Below are 15119 nucleotides of genomic sequence, written 5' to 3'. Positions count from 1 at the left end.
ACTACCATTAGGGGTAAAGGGAAGGGTTATTGCTTCCGTAAAGGCTACTACGATGGACTGAGACAGTATTTAAATTCTATAGAGTGGGACCAACTGATGATGTTACCAACAGCAAATTCAAAATGGGAAGCATTCAAAGAACTCATCTTGGAAGCTACTAGGCTTCACATACCAACTAAGAAATATTGTTCAAGGTTTAGGCCAAAATGGATGCCAGATGAACTAATGAGGCATATGGCAGAGAAGAAAAATGCATGGGATACATACAAATTAACACATGACACAGAAGCCTATGATAGATACAAGTTGATATGCAACCAAGTTACAAAGGAGGTTAGGCAGGCGAAGGCAGATTACGAGAAATCCTTGGCAAGGGATGCAAAGAAAAACAGCAAAGAGTTCTTTACTTACGTAAACTCTAGAAGGAAGGGGATGAATCAGATTGGTCCACTTGATATTGATGGGTCAACTGTTGATGATCCTGCTCAGGTAGCTAACAAACTAAATGAATATTTTGCATCGACATTCACACATGAGGAGTTATTCAGCGAGGGGAATGCCAGAGGTGTATTCAACTCTAGCAGTAAGCTACAGAATCTTGAAATAACTGAGAGTAAAGTGGAGGAGAAACTGTTGAAGATGAACACAAGAAAGGCACCCGGGGTGGATGGGATCTATCCAGTTATATTAAAGGAGGCAGCAAAGGAAGTAAGCAAACCCTTAGCCATAATTATGAGAGCTTCCTTGGACTCAGGGGAGGTACCCATAGACTGGAAATGTGCAAATGTGACCCCAATTCACAAAGGAGGATCAAAGGCTGACACAAGTAATTATAGACCTGTGAGCTTAACTTCTGTTCCAGGAAAATTAATGGAGGCACTGGTTAAAGAAGCACTGCAGGATCATTTAGACAAGACTTCAGTTATAGCTCAGACACAGCATGGTTTTGTTAAGGGGAAGTCTTGCCTGACCAACTTGATTGGATACTATGATGCAGTCACAAAAGAACTGGATGCAGGGAATAACTTTGATATTATATACTTGGATCTTAGAAAAGCTTTTGATACTGTTGCACATGGAAGACTGCTGCACAAATTGGAGCAGTGTGGCATTGGAGGCAAATTTCTGCTATGGATAAAGGGGTGGTTGAGGGGGAGAAGACAGAGAGTGGTAATCAATGGACACTGCTCATCGTGGACTGATGTTATTAGTGGAGTCCCTCAGGGCTCAGTGTTGGGTCCATTATTGTTTTCTGTATTTATAAATGATATTGATGATGGTATATCGGGCTTAATGTCCAAGTTTGCAGACGATACAAAGGTTGGCAGGGTTGTCAAGGACACTACTGACACTATGCTGTTGCAACAGGATCTGGATAGGTTGAGCAGATGGGCTGAGAGGTGGCAAATGAAGTTTAACATTGACAAATGTAAAGTACTACACATGGGAAACAGCAACCCCAGAGCAACGTATCAACTCTGTGGTACTACACTGACAGTGGTAGAGAATGAAAGGGACTTGGGGGTGGTTGTGCAGGCAGATATGAAGTTCTCTGAGCAGTGCAGACGGGCTGCAAGAGTAGCTCATGGAGTATTGTCAATGATATACAGGAATTTTTCCAGCAGGGATAAGGAGGTGATTATTAGAAAGGAATAGCGAAAGCTTAAAAAGGAGGTGATTATTCCATTGTATAAGGCGATGGTCAGGCCACACCTAGAGTACTGTATACAGGTCTGGAGGCCTCATTTCAAGAAGGATGTAGAGCTGCTGGAACGAGTACAGAGAAGGGCAACAAGATTAGTGAATGGAACAAAGGGGTGCTCTTACGAAGAAAGGCTTAAGTTTTGCAAATTACAGTGTCTGGAGACTAGGCACCAGCGAGGTGATCTGATAGAGGTGTATAAAGCCTTGAATGGTTTAAGCATGCTCAATGCTGATGAGATTCTTCCTCTAGCTCAGAAAAATCACCTAAGAGGGCATAAATTCAAATTGAGGAAAGACAGATGTAGGATAGACGTGCGGAAATTTGCCTTTAGCCAGCGGGTGGTTGGTTGGTGGAACAGACTTCCATCCCTTGTGGTGGAGGTTGATAGCCTAAATAAGTTTAAGGCTCAGCTGGACAGGTATTTTGAACGAACAGAGGGGTGAAGTGGAAGTGGGGTTTTTTTTTTTTTTTTTTTTTTTGGCTGATGCTGCATAAGCTTGCTTTCTTGCATCAAATGCCTCTACTAATGCTAATGCTAATGATTTGCCAAAAAATTGCTTGTAGAGATGGGGAGGCTATAACTCCACTCAATAAATTAACCCCAGGGACTCACATCTGGTTAGTATGGGCTTGGCACACCCAGGGTGCTGAGCTGGATATCATCATTCTTCTCTTTCTTGGTGATTCCCTTCTACTTCTTTCTCTCCCTCCCTCCTAGGGTAACTCGGAAATTTTTTTTTAGCTGGTGCAGTATAAGCCTCAGGCTTCCTTGCACAATGTGGCTAGTAATAATAATAAAGCTATTGTTCCTATACATAGCAGAAAAAATAAATAAAAAAATAAAATATCAAACTTCTCGAAACAGTCCAAACCTGGTCAATGCGTCGTGTGAGATCGGCAAAAGGCACCAATGCGGGCTGCAAAGCTTGGTAAATAGGTAATCTGGGGGAAGGGGATCTAATCGATGCTGACAAGGTTCTGTAAGGGGGAATTAAAGTAAGCAAAGAAGACATTTCCATTCTGTACTAGAATCATGGGATTAGATTGGTATTTAATCCAGAACGTTGGTAATCACTGGAATAAGTTTCCTTCATGGTTAGTTGAGGCAGAACACCTGCAGGACAGATACCTAGAGAAAGAGGGAAAACACTGGCAGTGCTTCTTTTAGCTGGGATAACAAAAGCTTGTAGCCCCACATAATGTTCAGCACCGAAATGGAAATAAATGGTTTTTGCAATCATAAAAGTATAAACAGCTTGCTAGGATGATCTTGTTTTCTTTGTCAGGACATTATGATTATAATCAGATTGCACACAGTGTCAAACACAGTTTGAGGGTTGCTATCCTTGAACTGTCTTTGACACTGTGTGCAATGAGTACGAAAGTTGTCTCCTTGGTCACATGTGTTTTCAAGTTTTTTTGAATTTGTGAACTAAAATACTAAAAGATCAATGATTAAACAAAAAATAAGGTTCCATATGAGATGGTGCCTGACAGAGCAGTATCTCATCAGGAACCACAATGCACTGAATCTGAAATAAGAAAAGGCATAGCATAACATCTAAACATCTTGGGGGGGGGGGGATTCACAGACTAAAAGATTAAACAATAGCCACAGGCAGAGGTGAAAGTGATTCTTGCACTGCTTCTATTAGAATGAGCAGCTGCCTGGAGGGTGGGGTGCTGGAGATTTCAGGTACTGGTGGGAGTCATAATGGAACAAATAAATACATGGGCTGTGTTAGGTTAACTAAGAGTAAGACCAGATGCATGTATACCAATGCTAGGAGTATAATATATAAATTTGATGAATTTAAGTGCTGGTCAAGACATCAAAGGCAGATATTGTTGAGATTTCAGAGACTTGGTGTTACAAAGATATAAGCAGTGCAGAATTGGAATTTGGGGAGTGCAATGTGTACAGAAAGGATAGACAGAAGCACAAAATCTAAAAAAGTCCATCCAGTTGACATAGATGGAGAGTGCTATGTTGAGTCAGTTTGGTATGTCATAAGCACTGGGAAAGCAACAATGAGAATAGGAGTGTGTTATAAGCCTAATGACTCTAAATAGTACAACAAACAATTGTACAGAGAAATATGAGTGGGCCAGTAAATCAGAATGTTTAATAGTTGGAGATTTTTGAATTCCCAGATATTGACTGTAACTTGTGGATTGGTCACTCGCACACAAGCAAGACTTTTGTGGATTTATTGGATGACTGTTTTCTATAGCAGCATGTTCAAGAGGCAACCAGACGGAGTAATACTCCTGATCTGGTTATTAGCAGTGATTATTCATGCATTAAGAATTTGCAGATAAAGGAACCACTGGTTGGCAGTGATAAAAGTGTGCTGATGTGGGATTTACTTAAAGATATTACTACAATCAGGGTTAAAGGGAAAGGCTTTTGCTTTCATAAAGGTGACTACAGTTGTCTCAGACAGTTTTTAAATTATATACAGTGGAACCAACTGATGATATTACCAACAGCAAATTCTAAATGGGAAGCATCCAAGGAATTGATCGTGGGGGCTACTTGGCTTTTCATACCGATTAAGAAATACTGTTCAAGCTTTAGGCCTAAATTAAAGTGACCAGATCCTTAGTATTCCAATGCAGGACATCCATTTTACAACCACTGCCTAAAAACAATACACATATTTTTTTAAATTTTTTATTTATAAAAAAAATATTCACATATAAAATAAAATATCACACTTAAAAAAAAAAACAAATATAGCTTATATTTGTTTTTTTTCCCAGATATATTGGTTTTATTTCACAGTAATACCTACATTATGGGTGTAGGGCAAACCTCTGGGACCAATAATAATAAAAATATTTAAATCCTAATTTTTATTCTTATTATTTGTAGTACTTTAAGAATGTGCACTTAATGAACACTTCTCTGAGATGTAAAATATTACATTCGTCATATCACAAGCCTGCAATAATGAAGGCATTAATAAGTATTGTACTGTAGCATACATTAACATTTTCATTATAAATTTATAGCTCACTGTTTTACAGGAGAACTAAATTATTTACACAATCATAAAAATGAACATAATAAAAGGAACATCACACCGTTTAAATGAAAAATCTAACAAATTAAGCACAATATTGAAAATCTCTTTAAGTGTTAATGTTCATTAAGGTTAATTAATAAGTTTCATATTATAATAAGGAAAAGTTCATTTTACTTCCACCTGGTGCTGTGACCTACGACATTCAGAAATTCCTCCGAGTTTTTTGAAGGGCTGGAATGCCTAATGGACTATTTCGGTAGCACCTAAGTGTTCAGCACTTGTTATTACATCCATCCACCAGCTCTTCCTGATGGAAAACTTTCTCTAGTACGCATGAGAATGATTCCTCCCGTTTCTGCCACATTTATGGAATATCCATCAGGCAACCACTGATGAGGAGGATCGCACCAACAACCTATGCATGAGTTGGAACCTTGCTTTCCATGGGCTTTTGAGGCATGACCACCTCACCATTTGGAAGGCCAGTGAAAGTATTAGAAAGGATCAGGACCTTGTATCAAGTGCCCAGATTAAGGATTCTTGTGGTGAGCCTCCAAGAAAAGAAGTCAACCATGCCACAAAGGAGTATCAACAGTGTTTAAAGAACCTATGTCTGGACTATGTGAATGAGAGGAAGAGCTTGGAGGAATTTCTGAATGGCATAGGCCACAGCATCACATGGAAATAAAATGAACTTTACCTTATTATAAAATGAAACTTATTAACATTAATGAACGTAAAATGAACCTTAATGCTTAAGGAGATTTTAAATATTGTGCTTTATTTGTTTGATATTTCATAGATACAGTGTGATGTTCCTTTTTATGTTTGTGTAAATAATTTTGTTCTCCTGTAAAACAGCAAGCTATAAATTTATAATGCAAATGCTAATGTATGCTACAGTACAATACTTATTATGCCTTCCTTATTGCAGGCTTGTGATATGATGAATGTTATATTTTTCATCTCAGAGAATTGTTCTTTAAGTGTTCATGATTAAAGGACTACAAATAATAACAACAAAAATTATGGTTAAAAATTTTGTATTATTATTTGTCTCAAGGGGTTTTGTCCAGACCCACTTTATTATATAGATATTTCGGTGAAATAATAATAATACATACTTCTTTTAACAATAAAAACAATAGAAATTAAATAATATAAACCATATGGTGCAGGCTTCCTTGCACCATATGGTTAATAATAATAATAATATATTTTTCCATTGAGTGAATTTTTCATTATTTGCTGTTTCTTTGTAAAATTCTTCACAAGAATTAGCAACATTGCACTGAACTTGTAGAGTTTCTTTCAGGATTTCTATGGTTAGTTGTGTTTTTTCTGATGTCCACAACTTAATTTGTTCCTGGCAAACATAACGCAAATCAGTTGCATTATGTTTGCCATTAAGTATGGAGGCTACAGGTCCAATCCAGGACAGTTTGCAATGCGGTGTAAATGACTTGCATCCGGGATATCTGGTCACTTTAGCCTAAACAGATGTCAGATGAACTAAAGAGACTCGTGGCAGAGAGGAAAAATACATGAGATGCATATAAAATACCAGGCAACAGAAGCCTATGGTAGATATAAGCTAGTCTGTAATCAAATCACAAAGGAGGTTAGGCAAGCGAAGGCAGATTATGAGAAATCTTTGGAAAAGGATGCTAAGAAAAACAGAAAGGACTTCTTAACTTATATAAACTCTAGAAGAAAGGTGAGAAATCAGATTGGTTAACTTCAATGGTTTGACTGTTGATGATACTGATCAGATAGCTGACAAACTGAATGGTATTTTGCATCTACATTCACACATGAAGAATTCTGTAGGTATACGGAGGACAGAAGCTTATTAAACTCTAACATGGAGCTTAATGATTTTGTAATTATAGAGCAAAGTGGAGGAAAAATTGTTGAAACTAAACATATGAAAGGCACCTGGGATGGATGGGATCTATCCCGTTATATTAATGGAGGTGGCAAAGAAAGTAAGAAAACCCTTAACCATAATTATGAAACCTTCCTTGGACTTAGGGGAGGTTCCCATGGACTGGAGATGTGCAAATGTGTCTACAATTCATAAAGGGGGGATCAAAGGGTCACACAAGTAATTACAAACCTGTTAGTTTAACTTCTGTTCTGGGAAAAATAATGGAGTCACTGGTTAAAGAAGCACTGCAGGATCATCTAGACAAGGCTGCAGTAATAATTCAGACATAGCATGGGTTTGGTAAGATTTGAAAGTCTTGTCTGACAAATTTGTTTTGATACTGTTATGTGGTCACAAAGGAACTGGATGCAAAAAATAATTTCGATATCATATACTTGGATTTTAGGAAACCTTTTGATACTGTTGCACATGAAAAACTACTGTACAAATTGGAGCAGTATGGCAGTAGTCTCAAACTCAAATTGCATGCGGGCCGAATGCACGATCTGAAAGCAGCTGACAGGCTGGAATTTTTTTTTAACAAAATGAGAGTGAATATAAGCATCGTATTAACAACAAAAATATAATTGAAATGTATTTGCGGGCCATGTAAAATTGCTTTTGGGGGCTGGATGCGGCCCGCGGGCTGCCAGTTTGAGACCACTGCAGTATGGCATTAAGGGCAAGTTGCTACAATGGATAAAAGGATGGTTGAGTGGGAGAAGACAAAGGATGGTAATCAATGGACACTGCTCTTCATGGGCTAATGTTATTAGCGGAGTCACCCCAGAGTTCGGCTCAGTGTTGTTTTCTGTATTTATCAATGATACTGATGAAGGTATATCAGGGTTAATGTCTAAGTTTGCAGACGATACGAAGGTTGGCTGGGTTGTTAATAACAGTAATGATAGTATACTACTGCAACAGGATCTAGAAAAGTTAGCAGATGGGCTGAGAGGTGGCAACTGAAGTTTAACAAATGCAAAGTACTGCATATGGGTAGAAGTAACCCCCAGAGAAAAGTACCAACTGTGTGGTACTAAACTTAGGGTGGTAGAAAATGAAAAAGACCTGGTGGTAATTGTACAGTCAGATATGAAGTTTTCTGAGCAGTGCAGACAGGCTGCCAGAGCAGGTCATGGGGTATTGTCAATGATATACAGGAATTTTGTTAGTAGGAAAAGGAGGTGATTATCGCTTTGTATAAGGCAATGGTCAGGCCACATCTTGAATACTGCATACAGGTCTGGAGGCCTCATTTTAGGAACGATGTAGAGTTGCTTGAGCAAGTACAGAGAAGGGTCACAAGATTGGCAAGGGGAACGGAGGGGTCCTCTTACCAAGAAAGACTTAAGTTCTGCAAATTGCAGCATCTGGAGACTAGGCACCTGTAAAGTGGTCTTGAGTGAGGTTATAAGGGCTTGAATGGGTTGAGCAGGCTCAATTCTGATGGGATCTTTCCTCTTGCTCAGATTATGAATCTGAGGGGGTCATAACTTCAAATTGAGGAAAGACTATTGTAGAATAGATGTGCAGAAATTTGCCCAGCGGGTAGTTGATTGCTGGAACAAACTTAGATCTGTTGTTGTGGGAGTTGAGAGCTTAAATAAATTCAAGGAGGAACTGCACAAACTTTCAGAGGGATGGATGTGTGAAATGGTTTTTTTTTTTTTTTTTTTTGGCTGATGCCACATAAGCTTGCTTTCTTGCATCACATGCCTCTACTACTACTGCTACCTGCCAAAAGTCTTTCAACAAGCACTTTGGTAGGTTTAGAATTATATGATTTGTTTTGCAATTCAGGGTATTTCCAGAACTATTCCAATGTTGTTGTTATTTGGTTTTTAGGAGCATTAGCAACTAAGGCCATATTGCTCCGGGATATGCGGTGGTCATTCCCTGACCTTTCCGCATCCTTCATATTTGGTGGTGACGGGCTCGAACCCTGGTCTAATCAAGAAACGTGTGCTACGCACTGCTGCTCCTTCCCACCTGGTTACGGAGGCGCCAACTATTCCAATGTAACAGTCTTAGGCTAAATATACCAATTCATGACATTGATATGGCAATTGCATGCATATATTTGCTACTTAGAAAACATCAAATCATCTATATATGTATTTCCCGAAAAGTAAAATCTACAGAAATACAAGAACAATGTCAAGAAGTGTCTTTTCAAACTTCAACCCACATGTGGCAGCAAATACATGCATGTGAGTTTAAAGTGACAAAGCTTTGTTTTTTTTGTTTTGTTATTTGGAGCATCAGCAACTAAGGCCATATTGCTCTGGGGATATGCGGTGGTCATTCCCTGACCTTTCCGCATCCTCCGTATTTGGTGGTGACGGGCTCGAACCCCGGTTTAATCAAGAAGTGTGTGCTACGCACTGCTGCTCCTTCCCACCTGGCTAAGGAGGCGCTAGTGACAAAGCATCTAAGGCTATTAGGTGTCAGTATATTATCTGGAAATGTGTGTATTTTTTGATTGATTTTTCCAGGTTCTTAAATCAGAGTTTCTGTGGAAAGCCTACAAAAATTCTTTATGTCATTGATGGGATTTGAATTCTTTTATCATCTGGTATAGAAGGATGGTAATTATAACCACTATGCTAACTGCAAGAGTGGTAGTGAGCACCATAAGTTCTAATACATTTCATTTCTGGGAAACTAATTAGGTAAAAAAAAAAACCTATTTAATTAGGTTTGGGTTCATATATAGTTTTTTTTTTAATTGATGTTTTTTAAAATATAGCAAAATTAAAGAATATCTTGTATTTCTATTGCATCATATGGTAATAATAAAGGAATCAATAATTATTATACAATGTGAACAAAAAACTTATTTGCCCATCCCTTTATATTTATTCAAATTTCCTACCTCCATAACACTATGCAGAAGTTTATTCCAACAGTCAATTATTCTGGAAGAATGCAAATTTCTGCATATCTCCTTTAAAACTATCCTTTTTAATTTAAATTTATGCCCCCTTGTGTATGTCACCCGGTAAGAAGTAAAGATACCACTGACATTTAGTTTATCAAATCCTTTTAAAGCCTTAACACCACAATATATACATACACACACAAAGAGTTATTGCTCAATATCTGCTCAATCGTCTTATTCAAAAGTAGAATAACTATTTACAAAAATAATGCTTAGGGATCCAGGTGTTATCAACATGGAGTGATGGAGGAATTGCATTAAATTATCTTGAGAGTGCAATGCAAATTTTTTTTCTGAAGAATCAAGACTGCAATGGTAATTCAGTCTGCATTTCATACATGCTATGGAAAGGAACCTCCCAGTTGCCATTCCACGTCTAACTGGTACAGCAGACATGGCAAGAAAACTGGCACACTCCAAACATATAACGAAACAACTACTGAAACTGGTGTTTATTCATAGTCTCACAGAAAATCTGAACTCTGCACGACCACAACATGCAGAATTTTAACCCAATGGCAGTGGCACCCCCATTTGTAGCAAAAGAGGTGGTGGGGCACCTGACAAGTGCTCACTGTTATTTTAATTTTTGGATTTTTTTTTTTTTTTTTTTTTTTTTAATTCTGCATGAACACTGGCAATATTTCATGTACTTTAATGGATTGCAATACTTATTGTTATAACTTAAGTTTTTGAACAGGCAAAATTTTTAAAATATGGAGTGTTTTAAACCTTTTTTTTTTTTTAAATAATTTTGATAAAAATTAAAAGAAAATGTATTAGATATAAAATAGAAACCTCAGTATCTTAGTCTGTTCCATTTTCCAATTAAAAAAAAAAAAAAAAAAATTAAGTGCATGAAATTTTGAAACTGCACATACACATATATTTCTGCTTATTATGTATATAAATATTATTAAAATAACACATTGTGTATATTTGATACTATTAGCTACTTTTATTTTCAGGCTTATCTTAAAATTTATTTCAAATATATTTCGTGCACTCTTCACAGTGCACGAAATTTGAAAATACAGTAGGCCTCGCTTCAACAGACCAGATTTAACGGACAAAAAATTTCCCTCCTAAAGGAAAAATTTAGAACTTTTTTTTTTTTTTTTTTTTGCAAATAGCATGGACCTAAAATTTCAGGGGAGTGATGGATGGCTGTGGCATTTTCGAAAGTACCACAGCATTGTTAATAAAATAACCTGTGGTGAATCTTTAGGTGCACATGAAGAACAAGTTGAGGCTTTCAGAAAATATCTAAATGACCTCATTAAAAATGAAGGCCTCATTTTATCATAGCTTTATAATGCTGACGAGACTGGGCTTTTTTATCGTGCTGTTCCTGAAAATACCCAAGCTTACAAGCATGAAACAAGCACCCCTGGTCATAAGCTAAAAAGGAGTGAATTTCAGTTTTATTTTGTGCAAATGCTGATGGCTTGAATCAGCTTAAGCCTATGGTAGTTGGTAAGGCAAAAAAAACCTCGTGCTTTAAATGGTTTAATGAACTAGTTAGTTACCGGTGATATATTCCCACTCAAAAAATGCCTCGTTTACAATAGATATTTTCTGTGACTGGTTTTTTAACCATTGTATTCCTGATGTGCGACGCCATCAGACAGATGTGCTGAAAATTTCTTCACGTGAAATAAAGGCTGGTTTACTGCTAGATAATGCACCTGCTCACCCTAATGCTGAAAGGTAAGTTAGCTGGGACGGGAGAATTAAATGTGTTTTTATGCCTTCTAACACTACTTCATTGATACAGCCGATGGATCAGGGTGTAATCGTTGTATGTAAGAGGTTGTATAAGAATAAGTTTTTGGAAGAGGTGATGGTTGTTTTGGAAGAAACAGAAGAAGATACAAGAGGCACCAGGACACTGCAAAATTTACATGCATACAACATCAGATCTGCTATCTTCAACTTAGCAGCTGCATGGAAAGATATGAAGATTACCACCTTGGCCAATGTTTGGAAGAAGTTGTACAACACAGAACCTGAAATGAACTCTGAGGAAGTTGAGGTGTCTAATTTTCGGGACACTCTTCTGAGGGCTGGCAACAAAAATGCAACTGAGAATGATGTGGAACAGTGGCTCGAAAATGATGAAGGTGATCTGGGCTATCAAATTTTTTCTGAGGTAGAGATTACGGAAAATGTTCTTCATGGAGAACAAGAGGAAGACGATGATGACAAAGACGAAGAATCAGTTACACCTCATCCTAAATTGCCTGTTATAAGACAATATATGTATGACATCATACATTATATTGAATCATCATCAGATCCTGATGTGCTTCCTTATTATGAACATTTTAGAGAATTTCAATCTACAGTAATAAGGAAGCAGAACAGTAATAAGGAAGAAAGGTGAGGTCTTTGAGACCTCACAATGACTTTAGTGATATCATGCTCCACATCTATTCAATCCAAATAGTTGAAATTCCAAATACCTTTCAACAAATGTTTTCCTTAATTTGACCATTGAAAAAATTCCATAAATCTCTGTTTAGTTATCATGTAAACAAGAAAAATGCAGGATCAGATTACGCTTCTTTCCAATAATTATATGCACATGTTGAAAAACAGGAATTTAAAGTTAGCAGCATTCTTGCATCCAATTACTGAAACATGGTGGCAAACAAGGGAAGTGGTAAAAAAAAACATGTTTGAATCATTGCAAAGAAGTAAGGGCATTAAAAGAATAATTACAAATATTTTTACTTTAAAAAAATGAAATTTTCACAGTTGTGTTCATAACAGTCCAAAAATAAATGTACCATCAAAAGGTGAACAATTTTAAATTATTTCTTATAAATTTTTAAGGTTAATAGGATAAATTTTTCTGTGTATGTGTAGTCCTCAAAAAATATGGTGCAATGCTTAAAGGTTTTAAATAACTATTAAGGGCAGCCAGATTTTTGGCACCACACTTCATAAAGAGCCAAGCATTTTCCATAGCAGCATTTGGACTGAACCTCCCTGACTTGTGGTTGTGCATGCTAACCAATGGACCACAGCCAGCCACATTTTCTTGGCAATTTTTCCTAAAATAATTGTTTGGTGAAATCCATACACCAATAACCTTGCTACTGTAACTATTTTTGATGCATTCACTAGTAAGTTAATAACCACAGAAATGAAAACAAATCTTATTTTATGTTTAAAGAAAAAAACAAAATGTGACTATTATTCTTCCGCAGAGTATCAAAAACCAATCAATTCTGCTACATTCAATTTCTTTTTAATCTTTGTATATTAATCATAAAAGTAAAAAATATATAATTTACTTTGGCCTTCCATGGTTATTAACATGACTTTTTATTAATTTTGATTAACAAATTCAGTGTCTAGTACTAGAGTTATTTGGTAAATAAAGTACTTTTACTTTCATAAACCACTGTCACCCTATCGCTTCTTGAAAAACAAAAAAAAAAAAAAGAGGGTGACATCCAGGGCCAGTCATATGTAGGGAGTGAAGGGCTACAGCTTTCCCTATGATCAAAATAATGGATTTTTATTGCTATATGAAAATCGAAGTTTTCCTGGAATGCTCTTTGGCCCCTGCCTTTAGAAAACTCTGGGAGCTAGCACCCTGTGTAGAAATGTTTGACGCTTTTATTATTCAATATAAATTGTTTAACCTTTTATTACAGTATTATATACTATATTTAAACAACACACACACATACAACTGCAAAACGGTAGTTAAGAATTAAGGTATGACATTTTTAGCAAAGGCTATAGGTGCACTAGCCCTGAAATTTGACAAAAATAACATAGCATACCCCCTTGTCCAGCGTTGCGTATCTGTTCACGTACTCCTTGCTTGTTTGTGGTTTTTAACAAGGGCTTAATTTTAATGTGTAGTGGAGGGAGCTGTGTAATATATTATTTTGGCCCATTATCAAACAGAATGTTTATATAATGTAGAAAATGCAACTGTTATTGTTCCTTATTGCTGCGATAGCCAGTTTTTAAACTTTCAACATATACAGTAATTCTTCCTGAAAACAGTGATAGCACACTTAAATACTGCCGCATACGTAATGGTTCGTTTTTCTGTATACTTTTAGCATTCTTGCATCACACACTTTAGCAGCGCTTTTACACGATATACTATGCTACCTTTATTAATATTCACAAAATAAAATATATATGTGTGAGTTAAGGAGAAGTAAAATAAATGACCCACTGGTTATACTATTTCCAACAGGTTGGAAATATATGAGCTAGTTTGGGCTCATATATATATATTTTTTTTTCCCCTCCCCTCTTAAATCATATTAACTTCTGCAAATGTCATCAAATCCATCACTGCACTTAGCAATAACACCTCAAGTGTCAGCACCTGCAACATCTGACAGCGGCATACATGTACAGCAATGCAGGTTTACTTAACGAAAAACGCTTGTAGCACGCACGAATGCATTCGCCACGGTGTATATATACGCAACTCTTTCAAGCTCGATGATTCGAAGTTAGCAAGACGGAACTTAAAATAATGCATAAAAAGGGTGCCTGGGGCCACCATGTGAAACATCAAAAGTCACGTTGCTCCCGTTCACCACACAAACAGCTTCACATGCTTCCACAATAAGTATACAACAAAATGAGTGCATATGTCTCAGTAAGCTCATGCGTTAATAACAGATTGCGATGGAAAATACACCGAGGGAATTCAACTATCGTTAAAGACTTACTTTCTGCAACCACTATTACTGATGGTAAGAAATCAGTTTTAATCACAAAGGTAATGCAATGCATCTTTCAATTTAGCATTTGCAATTTTCAGACTATGTACTGTCGCATTCACTTACGTTTGGGTGAAAAATGCTCATCCTGTCTCTATAAGCACCGCAATTACAACTTCATGTAGTAACATACAAAATGTCTACAATACTTTCCTCCATAAACGTTTACTCGCCAGTTAATACTAAACAGATTGATTAAGTAGTTCCAAGGTCGACAAGTTGTGTAAAGCATTGTAATTTTATATATTCTTGTTAATATATAAAATGGATTTTAATGGTTCTAAATTGATCAAATAAAAACACCTGTCACTTTTCATAGCGTATAGTTAAATACAAAATTCGGCGAAGTGATACCGAAACACCTCCAATATATGAAAGTAGTCTTATAGAAGGTAGATATCCACGCATTAGCAGCATGCTGGGAAATGTAGCCTCGACTGAACGTTTGTATAGTCATGTGATGAATGAAGCTGAAAGTTATAATAGCAATTAGAAATCGAATCATTAAATTGTGAAAAGGCGAGCGCGCGTATGTAATCTTTCTCTCGGTAACAGGTTAATTATCGTGCTAATCTTTTAAATTATCACTTGCATTAGGACAAGATAGTAAATTTTATTTCGGATCTTACAAGTAATTACCCATGATAACTATTGCGAAAAATTAGTTACAAAGCAAGTAAGTTAACATAGCCAAATTAACATTGGCTTGTTATATTTAGACGAACAAAATAACTTAATTAGG

General features: G+C 36.7%; 2 protein-coding genes across 2 annotated transcripts in view; one reads left to right on the top strand and one right to left on the bottom strand.

Annotated features, from left to right (window-relative positions):
- Positions 1–14360, bottom strand: part of LOC150084620 (uncharacterized) — a 582065-nt gene extending 567705 nt beyond the window's left edge. The window contains exon 1 of the mRNA XM_090376306.1: positions 14327–14360. The gene's annotated coding sequence lies outside the window, so the exon portion shown is untranslated. The remainder of the gene's footprint in view (positions 1–14326) is intronic.
- Positions 14361–15032: 672 nt separating this feature from the next.
- The window catches only part of LOC150084619 (atlastin-2-like), a 403792-nt gene continuing 403705 nt past the window's right edge, over positions 15033–15119 (top strand). Inside the window, exon 1 of the mRNA XM_090375357.1 lies at positions 15033–15053. The gene's annotated coding sequence lies outside the window, so the exon portion shown is untranslated. The remainder of the gene's footprint in view (positions 15054–15119) is intronic.

The sequence above is a fragment of the Mastigoproctus giganteus genome, chromosome 6 (assembly GCF_048544385.1).
Source record: "Mastigoproctus giganteus isolate SK-2022 chromosome 6, ASM4854438v1, whole genome shotgun sequence".
In the NCBI taxonomy this organism is placed as follows: Eukaryota; Metazoa; Arthropoda; class Arachnida; order Uropygi; family Thelyphonidae; genus Mastigoproctus; species Mastigoproctus giganteus.
The sequence above is the reverse complement of the archived record's forward strand: the minus strand, read 5'-3'. Positions and strand labels throughout refer to the sequence as shown.